Source organism: Molossus molossus, unplaced genomic scaffold (assembly GCF_014108415.1).
Source record: "Molossus molossus isolate mMolMol1 unplaced genomic scaffold, mMolMol1.p scaffold_m16_p_15, whole genome shotgun sequence".
Classification (NCBI taxonomy): Eukaryota; Metazoa; Chordata; class Mammalia; order Chiroptera; family Molossidae; genus Molossus; species Molossus molossus.
The window spans coordinates 53,792,617-53,810,066 of NW_023425350.1; the positions used below are offsets into that span (position 1 = coordinate 53,792,617).

The window sequence follows — 17,450 nt, forward strand, 5'->3', positions numbered from 1 at the left end:
CATTCTGTATAGGGTAGTTGTTTTATGGAAGCTACATAGGATTCAAGTACCGAATAGGGCTCAAGCACAGAAGGTTAACTGTGCGCCAACCGCGGTGTTTTAGTGCCAGCCCGTGCCCTGGCCTCTCGGCCTGAGAAGCAGCGCAGCAGAATGAAGGAAAGCAAATTGCAGCCCGGCTGGGGACCAAAGGATCCTGAGAGCACGCTGGGCTCCCCTACCTGGGCAGATCTTTGCCAACACGAAGGGGTCTGGACCTGACGTCAGCGAAGAGCTCCAGATTCTGCTGCCACCTTGCGGCGGTCACACCGCAACACGGAGTCCAATGCTCCGGTTCAGCTGGGGCTCCTGATTCAGGTCAAATCTAGGGCCAAAACAAGGAGGCAGGCATACATATTAATTTTTTTTTATCCTCACTCGAGGACATTTTTTCACTTTTTGTTCAGATAGAGCAGGAGGGAGAGAGGGAGGGAGGGAGGGAGAGAGAGAGAGAGAGAGAGAGAGAGAGAGAGAGAGAGAGAAACATCCACGTGAAAGGGACACATCGAGTGGCTGCCACCTGCACGACCCAACCAGGGCCGGGGACAAACTGCAACCGAGATATGTGCCCTTAGCCGGAACCGAACCTGGGTCTCTCTGGACCGCAGGCCGACGCTGTAACCGCTGAGCCAAACCAGCCAGGGCCATACATATTAACTTTTTTTTTTTTTTTAACCTCACCCGAGGACATTTTTCCATTTTTTTTTGCTCAGGTAGAGTGAGAGGGAAAGAGAGGAACAGAGAGAGAGAGAGAAACATCGATGTGAAAGGGACACATCGAGTGGCTGCCATCCTCACAACCGACCAGGGCCGGGGACAAACTGCAACCAAGGTACGTGCCCTTAGCGGGAACCGAACCCGGGTCTCTCAGGACCGCAGGCCGACGCTCTAACCGCTGAGCCAAACCGGCCAGGGCCATATTAACTTTTATATGCATACTATAATGGGAAAAAGTCCTTTTATTATAAAATAATTATACTTTTTATAGCATAATGATAAGACCAGTATCCTGTGAGCCATACAAACTTCATTTGGCTCAGCATTTGGGCTAGCTGTAGGATGCCCAGCAAGTCCTGGCTCTCAAATGGGAATAATAGTAGTATCTCCACACAAGAGGTTAACTGAGATAATAATAGCTGGTATATAGCGCTCAGTTATCGTAGATACTTGATAAAGATAGACAAGAAAATCAGGGTGGTTCTATTCTGGGAAACATCTTTTTTGGGGGGTACATAAGCTGAATGAATGAAAACCCTTGGTTCATCACTGATTGTGTGACACATGGAAAATGTACTTGTGTGTTGGGATTGGATGCTTCGAGACTATCTGGATTCAACAGTTTATTTCATTTTTAAAATATCTTTTTAAATCCTCACCTCAGGATATGTTTTTTATTGATGAGAGAGAGAAAGAGAGAGAGAGAGAGAGAGAGAGAGAGAGAGATTGGGTGAAAAAAAAAAAAACATCGATTAGTTGCCTCCTGTAGGATTGAACTCACAACTTGGGTATGTGCCCTGATTGGGAATCGAACCCAAAGCCCTTCAGTGCACGGGACTGTTACTGGAAAGGGGACCTGGCCCTGAGTGTGTCTGCCTAGAGCCAGTGGTAGTGTGTGGGTTCTTGACTTCGTGCAGAAAAAGTTTCACAACATGAATTCAGGTGAATTTTAGAGGATGTTTATTAAAGCTGGGGACAATGAAACATGAGAGGGCTGGGGAAAGAGCCTAGGCTGGTCTGCTTTGGCTCACTAAGAAGTCAGAGGAAAGGGGGCTTTGGGGACAAGTTCAGGGGGGTTGTCTGGGACAAACTGCTGCTGTCCATTGTTGCCCCAGCTGCAAGCCTCATGGGGTCCCTTAGAGTTCAGGAGATGTGTGCCTGTCCGGGAAAGAGGGAAAGGAGAGATTGCAGGCATGTTTCTGGGAAGGAGAACTCACACTGCGACCTTTGTTTCAAGGAGTATTAAAGGTTGGGCATTTAGGGGAGGATTTCAGTAGAATGTTCATCAGCTTTATGCTGATATACCAAAATGAGATGTATTCTCTTAGCTTCATCTCTCCCTGGGTGTGGTCGGCAAATGGCACTAATTGAATTTCTGCTATTTGTCTTCCTGAGTACGGTGGTTTAAACTATTTACCCCCTGGGAATAGTGCAAACCATTTACTCTTAAGTGTCCTTGGTTTAGGGAAGATAGGATGTACTAGATGGCTGCAAATTGCTGTCTATCTGTCTCAGGCTCCCTTTTCCACTTGTCCTGGCTTACTAGCCTATCTTAGGACAACACTCCAACCAACTGAGCCACACCAGCCAGGGCTGGATTCAACAGTTTAGAATAATTATAGGATTGAAAGAAAACACACACCTAAACTTTAATGTGTGCACACACGTATAAATTCTTCCCAGTTGGTCATAGTCATTCATATTATCCTGCTGTCATCTTTAAGGAGGCCTGTTCCCTATTTCATGTGGGCTATGTAAGTGTGGGAACTTCAGGATTTTCAAGGTTACTTTAGATTTTGTGGGAGTAAGCTCTAATCTACAAGGCAAGGTGTCTTGTGACTTTCCTTAGAGGGACACAGTGGGCAAATTGGAGGGAGAAAGAGCCCACCACTGGGACAGATGGCTAAGTGCTTTCTGAAGGACAGGATAAGAGGTATATATTTGCATTTTTCTCTTAGTGTCATTTCTAGTTTTTAAAAAATAACTGTTCTTTTTCCTAATTAATTTATTTCCATAGTTATTTCTTAAGTCCTTTATAAGGACCGTTTGATTTCCTAAGATTCTAAGATATTCAGTTGATCAATTCTGTCTTTCTCTCAGCTAACAAAAGCGTTTGAAAAATATGATTTTATGTGTGAAAACACAGCTTAGTCCATACATCTTAAACGTGATCTGTTGTGTTTTCTTACGTATTCTTTAAAGAATCTGATATTGTAATCTTGATTTCTCTGTGACTCTAGTGCTACTCAGGATCATCCCTCCCCCCCTTTTATGACTTCCAGTGGCTGTGTTTTCATATATTTATTGGTTACAGTGTGGTTACAAAATGTAGCCTGTACAATTTCTGCTTTTTGGAATTTATTAACGTTTCTTATATGCAATCAATTTTATGAATATTTGTAGCTGTCAAGCATTTCACAGGCCACAGATGCAGGTTTGGTAAAGCAAAATGTAACTGTTTCTGTTACAAATTTTCCCCTCTATTGTGAGTATCTATTACTCCTAATGTCTATTTAAAAATAAAACCCATCGCCCTGGCCACTTTAGCTCAGCGGTTAGAGTGTCGGCCTGAGAACGGAAGGATCTTGGGTTTGATTCCCATACCTGGGTTGCAAATTCAATCCTGATATTCCCCAGGCTGCTGTGGGCTGACTTCTGCGCATGCTACCTCCCTGTTCTCCACTTTGGGATTTCACTGAGGGGTGGGGATGAGGGGGTGGTCCATACCCGCTTTGGGGGAGTTTTACATGGGGGTGGAAGGCAGAGAGCAGGGCCCCTTCTTGAGAGACCCACACAGCGTCTGACTCTAGTACTTTCCCAGCATCTCTAGGCTGAGGCTTGGATCCACCAGGTCTCGGCTGCTCTTTGGCGCCACCTGGTGGTGATTGACAAACTGGGGCGAAGGCGTGGTGTAAACCAATTAGGCATATTTGGGATAATGGTGCTGTGCAAGTAATCCTCCACCTGCTGGGACTTCGAAAAGAGCTACATTCTTCCCAGGATCCGCCCAGTTAGAGTCTTTGTTGGGTGACCTGGGGATATTGGGCAGCCAGAATACAGAGGACATCATCTCCCACTTCCCAGTTCCAAAAATAAGTTGGTCTGCATTTTCACCACCAGGCCCTACCCCTCCCCCCTTCCACTCCCACTCCGTCAACAAAGATAATAACTTTTTTAAAAATATGTTTATATTGATTTTTTTAGAGAGAGAGGAAGGGAGAGAGATAGAAACATTGTTGTGAGAGAGGAACATCAATCAGTTGCCTCCTGCATGCCTCCTACTGGGGACTGAGCCTGAAACCCAGGCATGTGCCCTGACTGGGAATTGTACTCTCAGTCCATGGGACCACGCTCAATCCACTGAGCCACACCGGCCAAGCAAAGATAATAACTTTTAATCCCCACTTCAGCCCTTAGGTAATAAAAACAATCATCACATTGGAATCCACCAAGTGGCACGGGCGTGTTACTGTTGGTTTTTACTCGTCATTTTTCTACATGTGCTATGAGCACTTGAAAGGAGGTAACAGCCCTGGCCGATTTGGCTCAGCGGTTGGAGCGTCGGCCTGCGGTCCAGAGAAAGGAGGTAACAGTCCCACTTTGTCTAACCTGTCTCCTAGAAGAGTGGGGATCCAGGATGCTGAGTGCTGGGAACCCAGGCCACAGCATCGGGGAGCGAGATCCAACCTCCCGACCAGTCCATCCAGCCAACCTGGACCCTGAAGGGAAGAGAAGCGAACAGAGGAGGTGGGAGAGAGAAATAGATACTAAAGGAGGTCAGAAGACCAGACAGGAGCTCAGGCATTCAAAGCAGCAAATAGGAAACATGGAGGGTTCCCTGAGTCACAGTGACTGGTATTCTCATGGGGAATTGCCCATGAGAATAGAGACACATTTAATTTTTTGCTTACATTTTATTGTGTTTGGCATTAAGTTTGCTAGTCTTCTTCATACCCACATTCTAAAACAATCTACTATATTATGGAAAAATATAGAAATTTTAGGAAAATATATATTCTTTCTATCCATCAATCGTCTGTACAGAGAGTACTGTTATTTGTGTATATATATTTGTTTCCTAGGGCTGCTGTAACAAATTACTACCAACTAGGTGCCTTAAAACAAGAGAAATTTATTCTCACAGTACTGGTGGGCAGAAATGTAAAATCAAGGGGTCAGCAGGAGGGCACTCCCTTCAGAGACTCTAGGGGAGAACCCTTCCTTGCCTCTTACAGCTTCTGGTAGCTCCAGACAGCCCCTGGCTTGCGGCTGTATTACTCTAATCTCTGACTTCACATGGCCATGGCCTTCTCTGTGTCTGTGTCTTCTCTTCTGTCTCTTGTAAGGTTATTGGATTTAGGGCACACAAGGATAATCCAGGATGATCTCATCTCAAGATCATTCATTTAATTACATTTATATCTACAAAGACCCTTTTCCCAAATAAGGTCATATTCATAGGTCCAGGTGTTAGGATGTGAACACACACACACACACACACCATAGAGGGAGAGAAAGGGGAGGAAAGGGAGAGGGAAAGGAAGAGGGAGAGGGGGAGGGAGGAGGGGAAGGGGGAGAGGAGGGAGAAAGCACTCACATTCAACTTTTTGTTACTGTAATAAATGCTATAGTGAACATTTTAGCAAAAATGTAAAGATGTGTAATTTGTTATTTATTTATTTATTAGTTATTGTTATTTAGAGAGGGAGAGATAGTTATTGTTATTTATTTATTTATTATTGATATTTACATAGAGAGGAAGGGAGAGATAGAAACATCAATGTGAGAGTGAGAGAGTAACATGGATCAGCTGCCTCCTGCACGCCCCCTACTGGGAATAGAACCTGCAACTCAGGCATGTGCCCTGACCAGGAATTGAACCAGTGACCTCTTGGTGTGTACGACGACACTCAATCCACTGAGCTACACTGGCTGGGCCATTTTATTGTTTTTGTCACCCCACATCCATTGCCCCTTCTTCTGATGACACTACCCCAACTATTCTTGGAGAACTAACCTTTCCTTATTAGATACTGTTTGGTGAAATCATCAATGAAGATACACTGAACTTTTCTAGATTAAAAAAATAGACATGAAGCCTCGTCTAGGCTAATTTTATGCTTGATCCATGACAGCTAAATTTTAAGCAAAATTATAAGCTGTAGCTGATTCATCTAGTAGCTGATTCATACTGTATCTGATTCACTGCTTTCTGTTACCTGGTTCAGCAAGCAACCAACCCCAGAGCCACTGGGGTTCCTGCCCTTTTATGGACCTGGTTTTTCATCTTTCTCTTTCAGAGCTGTGAGTGAACCAAGAATTTATTTGTTGTTGTTGTTTTGGTTTTGTTTTTTGTTCTGCAAACAAAGATCCTTAACTCACCAAGGCACATACTTGATTCATTTCTTTTCTGTTTTTTTTTTTTTTTTGCTTTCTAATAAAATATGTTTAGTAATATATTTCCCTCTGAGAAGAGTTTTTTTAGTATACAAAGTAGTGTTCTCGCTGTCATTGTTTTCTGAATAGATTTTTATTTCTTCTTTGAGCTGTTTGGAAAGGTGGTTTTAGAATGTCAAGTGAATTTTTGGAAAAATCATTTTACTGCTTTTTTTTCATTTTGTTATACTGTATTAAGAGAATTTGGGGAATTTATAGAGATCTTTATGTACATAATGAATTTCTGTAAATGTTCTTTGGATAATTAAAGAGTAGGTATTCTCTATTTGTGGATAAAAAAGTTCTGTGTGTGTGTGTGTATCTTTTATTTATTTTTTCTTTTGATTTATTTTTTTATTTTATTTTTCTTCTATTCTTTTTTTTTTTTTTTCCTCACCCGAGGACATTTTTCCATTTTTTGTTCAGATGGAAAGGGAGGGAGAGAGAGGAACAGAGAGAGAGAGAAACATCGATGTGAAGGGACACATCGAGTGGCTGCCACCTGCACGACCAACCAGGGCCGGGGACAAACTGCAACCGAGGTACGTGCCCTTAGCGGGAACCGAACCCGGGTCTCTCGGGACCGCAGGCCGACGCTCTAACCGCTGAGCCAAACCGGCCAGGGCTCTATTCTTTTTTTATTAATTTATTTCTTTTTGTTACAGATGTTTCTCCTTTTCCCCCCACTGATTCCTCCCTCCTCCTCCCTCCCCACCCTGTCCCCAGCTTTGTTGTCCATGTCCATTGTTCATGCACACATGCATATAAGTTCTGTGGTTTATCTCTCCCCCACCACCCCCTCTTCTGGGGATTGTCAGTCTGTACCCCACTTCCACGTCCCTGGGACTACCCCATTCCTCAGACTGTTAGTTCATTATATATATATCTATATATATCTTTTAAGTAAAACTTATAACTGTGTTGTTCAAATATCTTTTACTATTATCCTGATACCATAGCCAGACAAAGAGACTACAAGAATACTACAGATTAATATTCCTTATAAATATAGATGCAAAAATCCTTAACAACATACTAGCAATCTGAATTCAGCAGCATATTAAAAGGATTATAACCACCCTGGCTCATTTGGCTCAGCAGTTAGAACATTGGCCCATGGACTGAAGGGTCACAGGTTTGATTCCTGGTCAAGGGCACATACCTGGGTTGCAGGTTCCACCCCCAGCCCCAGTTGGGGTCGAGTGGGAGGCAGCTAGTCGATGTGTCTCTCTCACATCGATGTTTCTCCTCCCACCCCACCCCCGCCCCCGCTTCCATTCTATCTAAAAAAAAAATAAGAGGATTATAACCATTACCAAGTGACATTTGTCCCAGAAATGACCCTGACCAGGACCAGGAACAAACCACAACCGAGGTACATGCCCCTCACTGGAATCAAACCCACAACTCATTGGTCCACTGGCTGATGCTCTAACCACTGAGCAAACCAGTCAAGGCTGTCTGTAATTTACTTTAAAATGCATCCAATAAAAATTAAATGGCTCTGGCAGTGGTTAGAGCATCGGCCTGTGGACCAGAAAGACCCAGTTTCGATTCCCACTAAGGGCATGTAATACTTCAGTTGCAGTTTGTCCCCACCCTGGTTGGGGTCATGTGGGTGGCAACCACTCAATGTGTCTCACATTGATGTTTCTCTCTCTCTTTTCCCTCCTCTCTCCCTCCCACTCTATCTGAAGAATGCAAAAATGTCCTCGGGTGAGGATTAAAAATTTTTTAAATGGATTAATAGAAGAATAGAGGGATGACTAAGTGAATAGATATATGATAAAGGGACTATAGTGAATTATTTATTTTTATTTTTTATTTTTTTGCATTTATCTTCAGATAGAGCAGGAGGGAGAGAGGGAGGAAGAGAGAGAAACATTGATGTGAGAGAGACACATCAACTGGTTGCCACCTACCCAACTGGGGCAGGGACAAACTGCAACAGAGGTACATGCCCTTAGCGGGAACCAAATCAATTGACCATAGATGTAAGGATTTCTTTCTTTCTTTTTTTTTTTCTTCAACAAAGTATTTTGAGAAAACAGAATACCCACAGGCAAAAAAAAAAGTTGGACCTCTAGCTCATACCATATACAAAATTAATTTAAAACAGATCAAAAGCTTAACTTTAAGAGCTAAAACTGTAAAACTCTCACAATTGTGCAAACATCACCACAAACCACAATCCAGTTTTAGAACACATCTATTGTCCCTAAAAGTTTCCTTATGCTGATTTGCAGCTAATTCTTGCTTCTACCCCTCACCTCAGTCTTAGATAACCTTTGATTTGCTTTCTGTCTCTATTGTTTTGCTTTTTCTAGAAATATTATGTAAATGGAATCATACAATATATAGTTATTTGTGTATGGCTTCTTTCATGAAATTCACCTATGTTGTAGTTTGCATCAGGACTTTGTTTCTTTTTACTGCTTAGTAGCATTCCATTGTATGGATATACCACATTTGTTTAACCATTCACCAGTTGATGGATATTCAAATTGTTTCGTCTTCCCTTTATTTTATTGTATTGTTTTCCATCACCATTTATCTACCTTATACCCTCTTCTACCTCCACCCACCTCCTCCCCCCAGCAATCACGCCATGTGTTTCTCTCACATCAATATTTTTCTCTCTCTCTCCCTCCCAATGTTTTTCTATCTGCAGATAAATAGGAAAAAAAAAAAAAAAGTCCTCGGGTGAGGATTGGAAAAAAAAAAAGTAAATTACAGACATAAAAACATATCTTTCTACCCTGCTGGTGTGGCTCAGCAGTTTAGCGTTGAACTGTGCACCAAGAGGTCGCCAGCTCGATTCCCTGTCAGGGCACAGGCCCAGGTTGTGGGCTTGATCCCCAGAGTGGGGCATGCAGGAGGCGGCCAAAAATGTTCTCTCTCATTGATGTTTCTATCTCTCCCTCCTTATCTCTTCCTCTCTCTAAAAAAAAAAATTAATAAAAAATTTTTTAAAACCTATTTAAATTAAAATCATTTTTTTTTAAAAAAAGTAATAAGTGGATCATTATTTTTTAGAATAGTTTTATATTTACAGAAAAATCATGAAGATATACCCACAGCCAGCTTTCCCTATTATTATTTTACATTAGTGTAGTACACTTGTTCACAACTAAATGTTCACAAATAATGAACCAATATTAATATTATTAGCTAAAGTCAACACTTCATTTAGATCTCTTTAGTTTTGACTTAATATTTTTTTCTGTTCCAGGATATTGGATTACATTTAGTCATCGTGTCTCCCCAGTGTCCTTTGGACAAAGACAACTCAGGCTTTCTTTGTTTTGATAACCTGGACATTTTTTAGGAGTACTGGCCATGTATTTTATAAAATGTCCCTAAACCTGAGTTTTTCTGATGTCTTTCTTATGATTGTACAGGGATTTCAGGTTTGGGGGAGGAAGACCACAGTGAAGTGATAGTCTCATCATATTATATCAAGCTTACATGCTATCAACATGACTCATCACTGCTGATGTTGACCCTCACGTCTTGGATGAGGTAGCTGTTAGGCTTCTCCACTGTAATGTTACCCTTTTTCCCCTTTACATCCTGTGCAATTTGGAAGGAATTCACTATGCACAGCCCACACTTAAGAAGTGAGGAGTTAAGTCCCACCTTCTTGAGAAGGTGGTATCTACATGTTATTTGGAATTATTCTGTATATTTCTCCATTCTCCTCCATTTTTATTTATTAATAACTTATTTATAGCATGTGTACTAATGGATAATTATTTTATACTTTGAATTATAATCCACATGCTACTTGATTTTGTTGCTCCATTTATTTCGTTTTGGCCACTGCAAACACTTTTAATTGCCTTCTTTGTCTCTTTTTGACATACCCCTAGAATTGTGGGTGCTTTTATTTTCTAAGCACTTTTTTTTTTTTTACACTCCCTGGCCCTATAAGATGCTTCAGGCAATTTCCTGTACCAGTTCTAGAATCAGCTGTTTCTCCAAGGAACTCTGGTACCTTTTATTGGAGAGTGGTATTACAAACCAAGATCTGGGCACTGGGTGTGCTTGTGGCTACTGAGGTGTCTCTGCTTCTTGGCCCTCTCAGAGAGCAGAGCTCGGAAACATGTGTATACACACATATCTATAATCATTTGTCTATTTACCCTTCTGTGTCTGTATTAAGCTAAATATGAGTTCATACAGATGTCTCCAATGCTAATCAGTTATCACATGATTCATTCTAGCCCCCTGCTCTTGTTTATTTGTAAATTCCCACTCCAATAGCAGGTTTCATACAGTGAAAGAAATATTGCCCTCACAAGACAACTGGGTTAATTACTTCTTCAAAATTTCCACCAAATAAACTAACTTATCTTCAAGCTACCATGAGTTGTTAGAAAGTCCTGCCCTGCTGCTATTGAAAAGTAAAATGTCAAGGCTTTCTTTTGGTTAAATGGCCTTCTCACTGAATGATAACTGCTATTTTACCTTGTTTGAATGTCTTGTGTAATTACATGACAAAGCAGTTCCAAAGTATCTTGTATATCACATAGTTTACTTTGGCTGGAGAAGAACGTGGAGAAGGTCTACTTTTTGTTTATTGTCAATCCATGGCGTGTTTTTTTGTTTTGTTTTGTTTTGTTTTTTTAAGGCTCTGGTTGTTTCTGTATATGCAAGTGTCTAATATACAGGATACAGAAGTAGCACGTTTAATAATATTATTAACTGTCCGGTCGGCACAGCTCAGTGGTTGAGCATTGACCCATGCACCAATAGGTCGCTGTTTTGATTCCCGGTCGGGAAACATGCCCAGGTTGTGGGCCAAATCAATAGGGGACATGCAGGAGGTGGCCAATCAGTGTTTCTCTCTCTCTCCCCCTCTCCCTTCCTCTCTCTCTAAAATCAATAAAGAAAAAAAATTATATTATTAACCTTTTTACACACATCAGACCTTAATTCTAAAAACTGTTTTTTAGTAACATATTTTATGGAAGAAATTTTATATCTTCAAATGCCAAAAATCCTTCATCTTCTGCTACTAAAAATAGTTAGCAATCTAGAACAATATTTTTATCAAACTTTCTGTTTAAATTTGTGCATGGATTCAAAAGTAGAAGGAGCTAACTTCTTGAAATATTTTTCCTAAAGTCTGTTGTTTTGAAATTTGGTAAGAAGAGAATGAGTTTAGGATATATAATTTTTCTTTGACACATTCTCCTTTTATTCACAGTTCATAGTCTTTGTTATATCTGGGTCAAAATTGTCTCAGCATGGATGCTGTTTTACATGATCTTAGAGTTTTCTTCCTCATAAAACTTGACTGCAACATATGCTCCATCCCTGCGTTTGACAGCCCCTGGAGCCCTTTGCCCAGCCAGGTGAGCCTGTGGAGGCAAGGACTGCAGATGAAAGCTACAGTGATTTAAAAGACTGCTCAGAAATACTTATGCAATTCATATGCAAAGGATAAAGAGATTAAGATGACAGTACGTGAAAGTATAAAAGACTTGGGAGTAGATTCAGGGAGATCAAATGAACTATTTGTGGGAATTCTACTTGAAGAGACTAAAATAAGTAAAATTACAGAAAGATGTCTCTAAACTGAAGCAAGATTTGAGTCTTCATACCAAAAGGGCCCACTAAATTATCACAAAAGCATGGTAAATTCTCAATAAATCTTTGTGTAATAAATTAATAAATAATGGAAATGAGACCTACACCTAAACATATCAAGTAGATCCAGTCAGAAACCAAATGTTATCTACCAAAAAAAAAAAAAAATCAGAGCAACATCAGACTTCTTTTGAGATAGCACTAAATATTAGAAAGGTGATAGAGCATCATTTCAGAGTATGAAATTGGAAATATCACCAGTCAATATTCTATGCTCCATTAGAGTCTTGTTCACTAGAGAGAACAATAGAAAGACATTTTTATACATTCAAGGCCTCAAAAAGTAGCAACTCATAAATTCTCTGAAACAAACAAACTCAGAGAATTACTCCAGTTGACCGAGAGATGAATCATAATAAAGAACTCAAGTATAGCCCTGGCCGGTTTGGCTCAGTGGTTAGAGCATCGGCCCACAGACCAGAGAGTCCCGGGTCTGGTTCCCGCTAAGGCATGTACCTCAGTTGCAGTTTGTCCCCAGTCCCCATTGGGGTTGTATGAGTGGCAGCCACTTGATGTGTCTCTTTCACATCGATGTTTCTCTCTCTCTCTCTCTTCCTCCCTCTCTCCCTCCTGATCTAGCTGAAGATACATGCAAAAATGTCCTCAGGTGAGGATTAAAAAAAAAAAAAGAACTCAAGTATACGACAGATATGAATATGATAAAAATGTAGATAACCATTGAGACCAGAAAGCAGAGTTAGTGCTTAAATATATTGTTTCCATGCTAATGAAACAGTAAGATGTCAAAAACAATTCCTGAAGGAGAAGACATAATGTATAAAATTAAATAAGTTAAATCTACAGGCCACATACATTTTTAAAACTAGTGCCTGGGAAGGTGTGGAGAAAGAAATTCAAATGTGCCAAATCTCTCATAATAATAACAATAATAATAATCACCTGCTATTTATTGAATTATAAGGCAATGTACTAAGTGCTGTATATTTAGCTGCTTTATTCCACCCCCTATGAACATAGGAATTATCTGAGTTGCTCTTCAGAGCCCAGCTCATTTTTTGGTTCACATTAGATGCTCAACAAATACTTGTGCAATGCTGAATAAACAGGCCTATAAAATAACCAAGGTTAAACATGTTATGGCCAAGGCTGCACAAGTTAAAGGCAAAGCCAGGCTTCCAACCAGGCCTGTTTGCCTCCAAAATCCAGAGTCATGTTGTTTCCCCAAAATGTAATATTTTATTTTTAATATTAATAGAAAGATAAAAGTTCACATATTTAGAATTTTATTTCAAAAGTAACCATTGGTAGATTAAAAACAGGATGTGTAACTTCCAAATCAATAGGGGGAAAAAGTAAATGGAACAAAAAAACTTAAGTTGATAGAAAGAACCACAAAAAAAGCCTAGAAATAGGAGACCTAATAGAAATGAGCAAAGAACTTGAGCAAACAACTCACAAGAGAAATAAACATACACAATCTTACTAAAACCTAAAGATATGAAAGAAAATTAATATGGTAAAATGGGCATGCTTATATGCTATTATTTGGAAAAAAGGTTATTCTAACCTTTATCAGAGTTCGTTTGGGCACTATTAAATAGTAGAATGTCTCAGTACTTTTACCAGTTTCCAGGACTTATTTTTTACATTATTATTATAGAAATATTCATATATACACAAAAGAAAGAGAATACTATAATGGACCACAATATACCTATCAACAAAAGAAAGTTCAAAACTGTAGAACATTTTTATAAGAGTTTATTATTTGAGCCAAACTGAGGACATTTCCCAGAAGCAATATCTCAGCAGACTGAAGTAAATGCTCCAGAGCATGGCCGTTTCACAGTTCACTTTATACCTTACGTTAGGAATGTGTAGGGAAGGTACATGGACTCCTCTGATGGTAGGTTAAGGAGTGGGAGAATGCAAAGTGGTCACATGTCTAGGACTGGATAAAGAGCAAAGTGGAGAGAGACATCCTTTTACATTGGTGAGTACTGGATAGTTAACATTTAACATGTACAGTGTAGAGATAGTTAACATTTAACATTCGCAGTGTAGAGAGATAGTTAACATTTAACATTTACAGTGTATAGAGACAGTTAACATTTAACATTTGCAGTGTGGAGAGATAGTTAACATTTGACATTTACAATATATACAATATATGAGGAGTTCTGGCGCATGTGCTCCCGTGAGGGTGGTTAGGACAGGGGTCTGAAAAAGATGATTACTTTGGCATTTCAAAGGTATGTGTTCCTAGATTTATAAGAATAACGAACGAGGCTCCTTTAAGGTAAAGAGTAACCTTTTTCTAAGAAAGCTATAGGCCTGGAGTGTGACTGCCACTGTGACCTGCCCAGTTAGGAATTTATGATGAGATCATCTTGCGTGGTTACTTCTGTGGCCTTTGAGCTTACCAGGTTTCCTTCACAGCTATACCTATAATCTAGATTCAATAATTCAATAATTATCAAGATTTTGTCACCATTGTTTTATCTATCCCTGTTTTCTTCTACCTCCCTTCTTCTTTTCCTCCTTTTTTTGTTACGTAAGTATTCTAGAGCATATCCCAGACTTCATATCACTTTGTCTAAAAATAATCATTTTATTACATAACCATCCCATTATTACACCTAAAAATCAATACTAAATCATTAAACTCATCCAATACCCAATCCATATTGAAATTTCCTCAGTTATCTAAAATGTTTTACATTGGTTCATTTGAATCAGAATCCAAATGTATTAATTGAGTTGTCATGTCATTTTAATATAAAGCAGTTCCTCCCACCTTTTTTTCATGCACTGACTCAAAGAAACTGATCAATATTCTGCAGAAGTCTCACAGTCTGGATTTTTCCACTTTCTTTAAAAAAAAATTGTTGTAATCCTTACCCAACGATGTGTTTTTTAAAAAGATTTGAGAAAGAGAGGAAAGAAGAGGGAGGGAGGAAGGGAGGTGGGGGAGGGAGAGGGAGAAGGAGAGGGAGAGGGAGAGGGAGAGGGAGAGGGAGAGGGGGAGGGGGAGAGAGAGAGAGAGAGAGAGAGAGAGAGATCAATAGGTTGTCTGACCAGGAATCGAACCTGAAACCTGGGCATGTGCCCTGACTGGGAATTGAACCTGAGACCTTTTGGTGTCAACCAACTGAGCCATACCAGCCAGGACTTGATTTTTCCACTTTCTTAATTTATTATTCAATTTAAGTTGCCTTCGTATTATTGGGTTGTAAGTATGGTTTTTTGTTTTAATTTGCCATTTCAAAATTATTTCAGGCTTTTAAAAAGATGCAAAAATAGTATTAAGAATTCCTATATACCTTTAACCCAGATTTCCTCAATGTTAACATTTTGCCATACTTGCTTTATTCATTCTGGTTTTATTCTGAAACATTTGCGAGTAAGTTGTAGATAAGATGCTCTTTACCTCTAAATACTTCAGTGTATTTCCCAAAACAAGGACATTCTCTTATATAACAACAGTTGAATGGTCAAAGTCAGGAAATGATACAAGGCCAGTAATTAATCGACAGATCTTACTCAAATTTCACCAATTTTTCTTCAAATGTTCTTTATTAGATTTAGGCTTTTAAATCTATTTAACATATTTCTTACCTTTCAGGCATCTGTACCTTTATCTATTTCTTTTTTTCTTTATTGATTTTTTAAAGAGAGAGGAAGGGAGAGGGAGAGAGAGATAGAAACATCGATGAGAGAGATCATCAACTGGCCGCCTCCTGCATGCCCCCCATGGGGGATCGGGCCCACAACCTCGGCATGTGCTCTGACCGAGAATCGAACCAGCAACCTCTTGATGCATGGGTTGATGCTCAACCACTGAGCCACACCGGCCGGGCCAGGTATCTGTACCTTAAAAAAAAAAGGTTATTGCCAATTGCTATTACAGTAGTCCCCAACCTTGTTTGCACATTAGAATCACCTGGAGATCTCTTAAAAATTCCTAGAGCATATTCTTAAGAAAAACAAAGCTGAATGAATCATGCTTCCTGAATTCGAACTATATTACAAAGCTATAGTAATTAAAAGCTATAGTAATTAGCATGGTACTGGCATAAAAACAGACACATAGCTCAATGGAACAGAATAGAGAGCCCAAAATAAACCCACACATATATATATGATCAGAAGATATGGGCAGGAGATATGAGTAGACATTTTTCTAAAGAAGACATACAGATGGACAATGAGTACATGGAAAGATGCTCAACATCACTAATCATCAGGAAAATGCAAGTCAAAACCACACAATCACCTCACACCTGTTTAATGGCTTTTATAAAAAATAAAAGAAACCAGGACTGGCAAAGGGTAACCCTTGTGCACTGTTGGTGGGAATGTAAATTGGTGCAATCACTATGAAAAGCAATATGGAGGTTCCTCCAAAAATTTAGAGCTACCATATGATCCAGAATTTCTGCTTCTGGGGTATTTAAAGAAAATAAAAATTCTAATTTGAAAAGATATATGCACTTGCATGCTCATTGCAGCATTATTTAAAATATCCAAGATATCAAAACAGCCTAAGTGTCCATTGATGGATAAATGGATAAAGAAATTGTAAGATCTATATATTTATCCATCCATCCATCCATCCATCCACCCACCCATCTTATTCAGCCATAAAAAAGATTGAAATCTTGCCATTTGTAACAAGATGGATGGACCTTGAGGGTATTATGCTAAGTGAAATAAGTCAGACAGAGAAACACAAATACTGTATCATGTCTCATATGTGTAATCTGAAAAAAACAAAAACGAACAAAATCCCAAGCTCATAGATACAGAGAACAGATTGGTGGTTACAAGAGGCAGGAGAGAGGGGTTTGGAGAAATGGATGAACTGTTTTTTTTTGTTTGTTTAAATAAATTAAAATTTAAAATATCCCTAAGTCCCAGCCTGTGGGACACCAGCATCAGTGTTTGAAGTTCTCCAGTGACTCCAATGTGCAGACAAATCCAAGACCCACTGTGCTATTGTTAAAGGAATTCTACGGAATATGTTGCCCCTAAGATATTCCTCACAATTTACTGAAATAGTTCTTGAACTAAGGCTGGCAATGGGAAGAGGTGAGGGGCAGATGATCATCTACCTCAGAAAAGGATTTTCCAGGCTCTTTCCCAGCCCAGGCAAACTGTCCCTGAGGACTGTTTCCTAATGGTTTCTCCTAGAAGCAGCTAAGATAGAAGAGGCTAGGTCTGAATTTGTGCCCTTCCTCATTCCCTCCTCTCTTCAATGCCTGGCACATGCTAAAAGTTCAATAACTGTCGAATGAATGAATGGATTGGATTGTGCTTTCACCAACGGGTTTTCTGAGGCCTGGAGAGCAGGGAGAAGCTACTAAAAATTATGTAAGAGTGGGCTGCTGGGCTAGTATAGGAGTGGTTTGCTTTGGAGCAATCAGATTTCAGATTGTTATCTTCCATTCTTATCAGGTAAGTGAAAAACGGGGCAGTGTCAAGTAGTATGAACAAACACACAGTTTTACCTGTATTCAAATCTCAAAAGCCTCTTCACCCCTCTCTGTGCTCACGTCTCCAAAATCTAACACAATGCCTGGCCTGTTAAAAGTTTGGACTCTCATCACCATAGAAGAATTCAGCTTTGCATCAAGAGTAGGGAC

General features: G+C 39.8%; 1 long non-coding RNA gene across 1 annotated transcript; it reads right to left on the reverse strand.

The window, feature by feature from the left end:
• Positions 1 to 218: 218 nt before the first annotated feature.
• Positions 219 to 4,470, reverse strand: LOC118630465. Its single transcript, XR_004959646.1, has 2 exons — positions 4,363 to 4,470; positions 219 to 361 (listed from the first exon to the last, which is right to left on the reverse strand). It is a non-coding gene; the product is annotated as an uncharacterized LOC118630465 (long non-coding RNA).
• Positions 4,471 to 17,450: the final 12,980 nt, after the last annotated feature.